At 53.8% G+C, this 8215-nt stretch overlaps 1 pseudogene; it reads left to right on the top strand.

Moving 5' to 3' along the window:
• LOC123085858 (60S ribosomal protein L18-3-like) overlaps window positions 1–8215 on the top strand; it is a 25146-nt pseudogene that overhangs the window by 5801 nt on the left and 11130 nt on the right.

Below are 8215 nucleotides of genomic sequence, written 5' to 3'. Positions count from 1 at the left end.
GCTTTCCCCGAAACACAATTGCCGAGTCCGCTGCCACCTTTGCGAGGTGGCCAAGCGGAGCCAACTCCAAAGCCGAAAAGGAACGAGTAGCGGATGAGGCAGGAATGTGCGGTGTACCTGGCTCGAGGTTCTGGGCAGCGGCTCGGAGCTCTGCTTGCTCGCGGATAGGCAGAGCAGGGCTACCCACCGGTATGGCCGCCTCGATCCGAGCACTGCATAGAGAGGAGGTCACTGGAGACGAGGTCGACCTGGCCTGCCTGGAGTAGGCCGCGGTCTGGGAGGGTGGAGGGGGGCGGCCACCGGGGTGGTCACCACCACCTGCAGCCCCACGGCGGCGGAGTCCGGAAGCACCAGAGGCGGACCAGGATGAGCAAGGCAGAGAGGCCCATCGGGTGCCCGGGGAGTCAGGTCGGCGTCGGAATGTCGGACCTTCGCCCCCTGGTGCGGCCTGGAAGCTGCCGCAGGCAGCAGGGGGGGGGGAGAGTGGCGCCAACTCCAGGGCGGTATCCCCAGCGGAAGGGCCCGAGGGAGGCGGGTCCAGAGCCGCCACGACCGCCCCCGGGAGCTCCTCCAAAGGCGTGGGAAGCATGGGCGCGGCCGAGCTGGGCGGGTTCGGGACGGCCTTGGCGGAGAGGGCGGTGAAGACATCGAGGGGCGGACCGTCGGGTGAGCGAGGCGATGAAGCTGGGAAGACCTGGAGGTTGGCGTCCGAAGGGTCGAGACCGTTGTCGGGGGACGGAAGAGGCGGCTGAGGAGTGGGAGCGTCTGGTCCCACCGCCACTCCTAGCAGCAGGCGCGGGAGGCTGGGCGTGAGGAGGACCGTCCTCGGAGTCATCGTCGTCCTCCTTCGAACCGGAGCCGCGTGATGGGGTTATGTACCTAGGGTAGGGTCATGGACCTGATCTAAGTACCTTACCCAAGGACACCCTTAGAAGAAGTCGCCTTCCAGTCGACCAACGAGGGACACACTCGACTGTCTTGAAGGACTCGACCACGAAGACTCACTCGACCACCAGAAGGTCAAGAGGCACTCTGCACTGCAACGGCCTGTAATCAAGTAGACTTTATGATAGTAAAGGCACTTTATGTGGGACGTTACCAGTAACGCCCCAAACTTAACTCACCTTAAACCCTCTCCTACGTGGGCTGGCTGGGGTCCTGGCGCACTCTATATAAGCCACCCCCCTCCACAGGCAGAAGGGTTCGGCACCTTGTAACTCATATACTCATAATCCACTCGACCGCCTCCGGGCTCCGAGACGTAGGGCTGTTACTTCTTCCGAGAAGGGCCTGAACTCGTACATCCCTTGTGTTTACAACCTCTCCATAGCTAGGACCTTGCCTCTCCATACCTACCCCCCACTCTACTGTCAGGCTTAGAACCACGACAGTTGGCGCCCACCTTGGGGCAGGTGTTTTAGCGATTTTTGTGAAGAAGTTGCGATTCTTCCGAGTACTTTCATCATGGTGTCTGCTGGAGTTTTGGTCGGGGGTCAAGAGATCCGTCTCGGTACTCTCACCTTCATCGCCGACGACTCCGCGTGGCTCCATGAGACTCCACTCGACGTTGATGCGCTCCCCGTCCGCGGTGCGACGCATTTTCGCGCATGTGTCCGCGGCGTTCTGCTGCGGCAACCGTCGACCCAGTATCGGTCGGCTCCTCCATCGTCCACCCTCCCGGTCTCCCGCCAGCGCAAGCGCTCAGGCCGGTCGAGGCTTCAGCGATGGGTGAGGCACGCGGTGGCTCGCCAATCGGCCGCCACCCAAGTTGCGGCAACCGAGCCCAACGAATCTCTCTACGGCTTGTTCGACCTGTCGACTGGCTCCGTAGAGACTGCATCCGAGTGCGGTAGCAGTGATCCAGCGGCGGAAATCTTGATGGTCGACGGTCCCCACAGTCCCCCTGGCTTCGCCCGTGATGGTGGAGCAGGTGACGGCGGCGACCCTGCACGAGGCTACGAAGAGTACCAGCCCGAGCCACTCGACTCTCTGCAAAGAGAGGAACTTCGCCGCAGGAACGAGGATCCCCTGCGTACTCCCATCGCAGGAGAAACCCCCGAGGCTCGTGCCTTGGAGGAGGCACGTCTGGCCAATTTGGCCGAACGCACTCGACTGGAGAATCTTCAGCGAGCACTCGACGAGCGCGCGCGGCAACGAGTTCCCGACACCAATCGACGTCAACTCTTCCCGCCGACTCAGGTATATCGAACCCCAATCCAGAATTTAGCAGCTGCGGTCCGTATAGCCGAGTCCATCCAGCCTTCGCAGTCGGAAGCTGGCAGAGGTTTGCTGCAGATCAGGGATCTGCTCCGGGCAGCAGGAGATCAGAATTCAGCCGTGTCACAATCGCGCAACAGGATTCACAGTCGATCCGTCACTGCGAATACAGTTCAGTCGGCTCACAGCCCCAGATCGCCTCCGCGGCGTGAGGGGCACGAGACTTGGCGGGGCCAATATGGTGACCGACTCGACCGAGATGATAGGCGTCGAGTGCCCCATTCCCCTCCGAGGGGTGGGTCTTATGCTCCTCGGCGGCAAGATGATAGGCGTCAGTACAGTACAGGGCGAAGGGTTCCAGTCGACCCCAGAGAACCAAGCTTCGACGCGCGATCCATTATCGTGCAAGGCTTGGTCGACCGGAATAGAGCCCATCGAGGCGGACTCGACAGAGATGCACCCATAAGCAGTCGAGTGCATGTTTCTGGTCCTGAATGTTTCAGCAGAGCTATCAGAGCCGCGGTTATCCCTCCCAATTTCAGGTTGGCAACAGGAGTCAGCAAGTTCACTGGTGAGTCTAAGCCTGAAACTTGGCTTGAAGACTACCGAGTGGCAGTTCAGATTGGTGGTGGGAACGACGAGGTGGCCATGAAGCATTTGCCCCTCATGCTGGAAGGTTCTGCCAGGGCATGGTTGACTCAATTACCTCCTAGCAGCATTTACACTTGGGAGGATCTGTCTCGAGTGTTCATCAGAACGTTTGAAGGAACTTGCAAACGACCAGCTGGATTGACAGAGTTGCAAGTCTGCGTGCAGAAAGCTAATGAGACTCTCAGAGAGTATATTCAGAGGTGGATCACTTTGCACCACACTGTGGAAAATGTGTCTGATCATCAGGCAGTCTGCGCCTTCAAAGATGGCGTCAAGAACAGAGAACTGAGTTTGAAGTTTGGTCGAACCGGTGACATGACCTTGAGTCGGATGATGGAGATTGCTACCAAGTACGCCAACGGCGAAGAAGAAGACCGACTCCGAAGCGGCAAGCACAAGCCGAGTCAGTCGGAAAAAGGAAACACCAGTCGGAAACAAAAGCGGAAGGCTGAACCGGCAGCTCCTGGAGAGGCTCTGGCCGTGACTCAGGGAAAGTTTAAGGGGAAACCAAAAGGATCCTGGAACCCCAAGAAGGTAAAGGATAAAGAAGGGAATGACGTAATGGATATGCCGTGTCACATCCACACGAAGAAAGACGAAGAGGGGAATATCATCTACCCGAAGCACACCACTCGCCAATGTCGACTCCTGATCCAGCAGTTTCAGGGAAAACAGTCTAAGGACAAGGAGAAGGAGTCAGACAAGGCTGAAGACAAGGAGGACAGTGGGGAGGGATATCCGCATATCAACTCCACTCTGATGATCTTTGCAGATGTGGAAAGTAAGAGTCGACTGAAGGTCATTAACCGAGAGGTGAACATGGTTGCCCCTGCAAAAGCAAATTATTTGAAATGGTCTCAAATACCCATCACATTCGACCAATCTGATCACCCGACTCACATTACCACCCCTGGGAGGCAAGCTTTGGTGGTCGATCCAGTGGTCGAAGGCACTCGACCGACAAAGGTGCTGATGGATGGTGGAAGCGGACTGAATTTGTTGTATGCAGACACACTGAAAGGAATGGGCATTCCGATGTCTCGACTGAGCACTAGTAACATGAGCTTTCATGGAGTTATACCAGGGAAGAAAGCCGAGTCACTTGGCCAAATAGCTTTGGATGTGGTGTTTGGTGATTCGAAACACTTTTGCAAAGAAAAGTTGACGTTTGAGGTCGTGGATTTTCAGAGTGCATATCATGCCATTTTGGGGAGACCAGCTTACGCACGGTTCATGGCTCGACCATGTTACGTGTACCTCAAATTGAAGATGCCCGGCCCCAAAGGAGTGATCACTGTCACCGGTGATAGGAAAAAGGCAGAAGAGTGCTTTCAGAAGGGCTCCAAGATTGCCGATTCCCAGGTGACAGCGGTCGAGTTCGAGGAATACAAGCAAAACGCAGATCCGAGTGACTTGCTGCGATCAAAGAAACCCGCCACAGAGTCTGCATTCCAGTCGTCCGGTGAGACGAAGCCTGTTCACATTCACCCGACCGACCCCGATGCAGCTCCGACCCGCATCTCCACAACACTCGACCCAAAATAGGAAGAAGCGCTCATCCAGTTCCTCCGTGAGAACTGAGACATTTTTGCATGGAAGCCCGCTGACATGCCAGGTGTTCCCAGGGGACTGGCTGAGCATCGCCTAAGAGTCGACTCATCTGCAAAACCAGTCAAAGAGCATCTTCGGCGGTCCGCCGTCCAGAAGAGAAAAGTCATTGGTGAAGAAGTGGCTCGGCCGTTGGCGGCAGGATTTATCCGAGAGATATACCACTCCGAGTGGCTCGCTAATGTCGTCATGGTTCCTAAGAAGGACAAGTCGCTCCGAATGTGCATTGATTTCAAGCACATCAACCGGGCCTGCCCGAAAGATCATTTTCCTCTCCCTCGCATAGATCAAATTGTTGACTCGACCGCGGGATGCGAGAGGTTATCTTTTTTAGATGCTTACTCCGGGTACCACCAGATCCTTCTGTACGGACCCGACGAGGTAAAAACAGCTTTTATCACTCCATTCGGGTGCTTCTGCTATATCACCATGCCATTCGGCCCCAAGAATGCCGGAGCCACATTTATGCGAATGATTCAGAAGTGTCTACTCATTCAAATCAGTCGGAATGTGGAAGCTTATATGGATGATATTGTTGTCAAGTCACGAAAAGGTTCCGACCTGCTCGCTGATCTCGCCGAAACATTTGCCAACCTCAGAAGATATGATATCAAGCTCAATCCATCAAAGTGCACATTTGGAGTTCCTGGTGGCAAGTTACTCGGTTTTCTCGTTTCCGAACGGGGAATTGACGCTAACCCAGAGAAGATTGGCACTATTCTCCGAATGAAACGCCCTGTGCGAGTGCACGATGTCCAGAAGCTTACTGGATGCTTGGCCGCATTAAGTCGATTCATCTCACGACTCGGTGAAAAGGCATTGCCTTTTTACCGACTGATGAAGAAGACAGACAAGTTCGAGTGGACTCCAGAAGCTGATGCAGCGTTTGCCGAGCTAAAAGCTCTGCTCTCCACCCAGCCGGTGCTTGCTGCTCCAATCAGCAAAGAGCCTCTGTTGCTCTATATCGCAGCCACAGGACAAGTCGTCAGTACTGTGCTTACGGTCGAGCGGGAAGAAGAAGGAAAAGCTCTCAAAGTTCAGCGCCCAGTGTATTATTTGTCTGAAGTCTTGACTCCATCCAAGCAGAGATATCCTCATTATCAGAAGCTTGTGTATGGAATATACATGACCACAAAGAAGGTTGCTCATTATTTCTCTGATCATTCCATCACAGTCGTCAGCGACGCTCCACTATCAGAGATTTTGCACAACAGAGATGCAACTTGTCGAGTGGCCAAATGGGCGATTGAACTTCTTCCCCTTGATATCAGGTTCGAGGCAAAGAAAGCCATTAAGTCCCAGGCAATAGCAGATTTCCTCGCCGAGTGGATTGAACAGCAGCAGCCGACTGAAGTTCACTCGGAGCATTGGACCATGTTCTTTGATGGCTCTAAGATGTTGAATGGTTCCGGTGCTGGGGTTGTCCTGGTTTCCTCCAGAGGAGATAAGCTCAGATATGTGCTCCAGATTCACTTTGATTCCTCCAACAATGAGGCAGAATATGAGGCCCTCTTATATGGGTTGCGCATGGCTATTTCACTCGGCGTCCGTCGCCTGATGGTCTATGGCGACTCGGATTTAGTGGTCAACCAGGTGATGAAAGAGTGTGACGTGAGAAGCCCAGCCACGACTGGATACTGCAGTGCAGTGAGGAAGCTGGAAAAGAAGTTCGAGGGGTTAGAGCTCCATCATATACCCCGACTGAAAAATCAAGCAGCTGATGATCTAGCAAAGATAGGTTCCAAGAGAGAAGCCATTCCGAGTGGTGTGTTCTTGGAGCATATACACACTCCGTCAGTCAAAGAAGATCCTTTCACCGAAGAAACTCCACAGCCCAAGAGTGCCACGGATCCGACTGTTGTTGAAGTCCCAGCGGTGGTCGACTTGATCATGGAGGTCTTGGTGGTCATTCCCGACTGGACAGTTCCATACGTCGCGTATATCCTGAGAAAAGAGCTCCCGGAGGATGAGGAAGAGGCTCGACAGATCGTCCGTCGATCTAAGGCCTTTACCGTAATCAAAGGACAATTGTACAGAGAAAGCGCGACTGGAGTTGGTCAGAAGTGCATAACACCAGAAGAAGGTCGACTCATCCTCAATGATATCCACTCGGGGACCTGTGGTCATCATGCGTCCTCTCGGACCATCGTGGCCAAAGCATACCGAGCCGGATTTTACTGGCCAAAGGCGAATGAGATGGCAAAAGAGATAGTGGATAAGTGCGAGGGATGTCAGTTCTACTCGAATATGTCGCACAAGCCTGCGTCAGCTCTGAAGACTATCCCACTCGTTTGGCCTTTCGCAGTATGGGGACTGGACATGGTCGGTCCTTTGAGAACAGGACGAAGTGGCTTCACGCATGTACTGGTGGCAGTCGACAAGTTCACCAAGTGGATCGAGGCTAAACCAATCAAGAACCTTGACACCGGTACTGCTGTTAGTTTCATCAGGGAACTAATATTCAGATATGGAGTCCCGCACAGCATCATTACGGATAATGGGTCGAACTTTGACTCGGAGAAATTCAGAGATTTCTGCAACTCCCAAGGCACACGGGTCGACTACGCTTCAGTCGCTCATCCGCAGTCGAATGGACAAGCAGAGCGAGCTAATGGATTGATTCTTAAGGGATTGAAGCCCTGACTGATGCGTGATCTCAAACACGCGGCTGGAGCTTGGGTCGACGAACTTCCCTCAGTGCTTTGGGGGCTGCGGACCACACCTAATCGGTCGACCGGAAGAACTCCATTCTTCTTGGTCGACGGAGCTGAAGCAGTCTTGCCGAGTGATCTTCTCCACAATGCTCCCCGAGTTGAAATCTACAACGAAGCAGAGGCTGAACAAGCGCCGCAGGACGCAGTCGACCTCTTAGAGGAAGAAAGGGAGATGGCTCTGATCCGGTCGACCATCTACCAACAAGATTTGCGTCGTTTCCACGCCAGAAATGTGAGAGGTCGAGCCTTCCAGGAAGGAGATTTGGTTCTCCGAGTGGATCAGCACAAACCACACAAGCTTGCTCCTTGGGAAGGCCCCTTCATCGTCACCAAGGTTCTCCACAACGGGGCGTCGTCTTTACAACGTCAAGCATAATATCAACGAGCCCTGAGCTTGGAACGCGGAGCTACTCCGCCCATTTTATACTTAAGTTTTATCACTCGGATGAGTTGCAATAAAGTACTTCTGTAGTTCATGGACCTCAAAATAATAATGTCATAGTTCCTCCATAATTTCTGTCACTTTTTATTTTTGTCCAATAAAATTCCCCCTCAGTGGGTGACTTAGCTGCGAATCCGTTTCGCCTAAGTTTGTAAAAATCCTACCGAGTGGTGAGCCAGATTCTCACTCGGAGGCTTAGCTGCGAATCCGTTTCGCCTAAGTTTGTAAAAATCCTACCGAGTGGTGAGCCAGACTCCCACTCAAAGGCTTAGCTGCGAATCCGTTTCGCCTAAGTTATCAAAATCCTACCGAGTGGTAAGCCAGCCTTCCACTCGGAGGCTTAGCTGCAGTCCAAGGACTCGCCTAAGTTTGTCAAAATCCTACCGAGTGAAGAGCAACCCTCTCACTCGGGGGCTTAGCTGCAGCCCTGTGCTCGCCTAAGTTATCAAAATCCTACCGAGTGGTAAGCCAGCCTTCCACTCGGAGGCTTAGCTGCAGTCCAAGGACTCGCCTAAGTTTGTCAAAATCCTACCGAGTGAAGAGCAACCCTCTCACTCGGGGGCTTAGCTGCAGCCCTGTGCTC

This window comes from Triticum aestivum, chromosome 4A (genome assembly GCF_018294505.1).
Source record: "Triticum aestivum cultivar Chinese Spring chromosome 4A, IWGSC CS RefSeq v2.1, whole genome shotgun sequence".
NCBI lineage: Eukaryota > Viridiplantae > Streptophyta > Magnoliopsida > Poales > Poaceae > Triticum > Triticum aestivum.
Note: the sequence above shows the minus strand (reverse complement) of the source record. Positions and strands in the feature narration are given on the sequence as shown.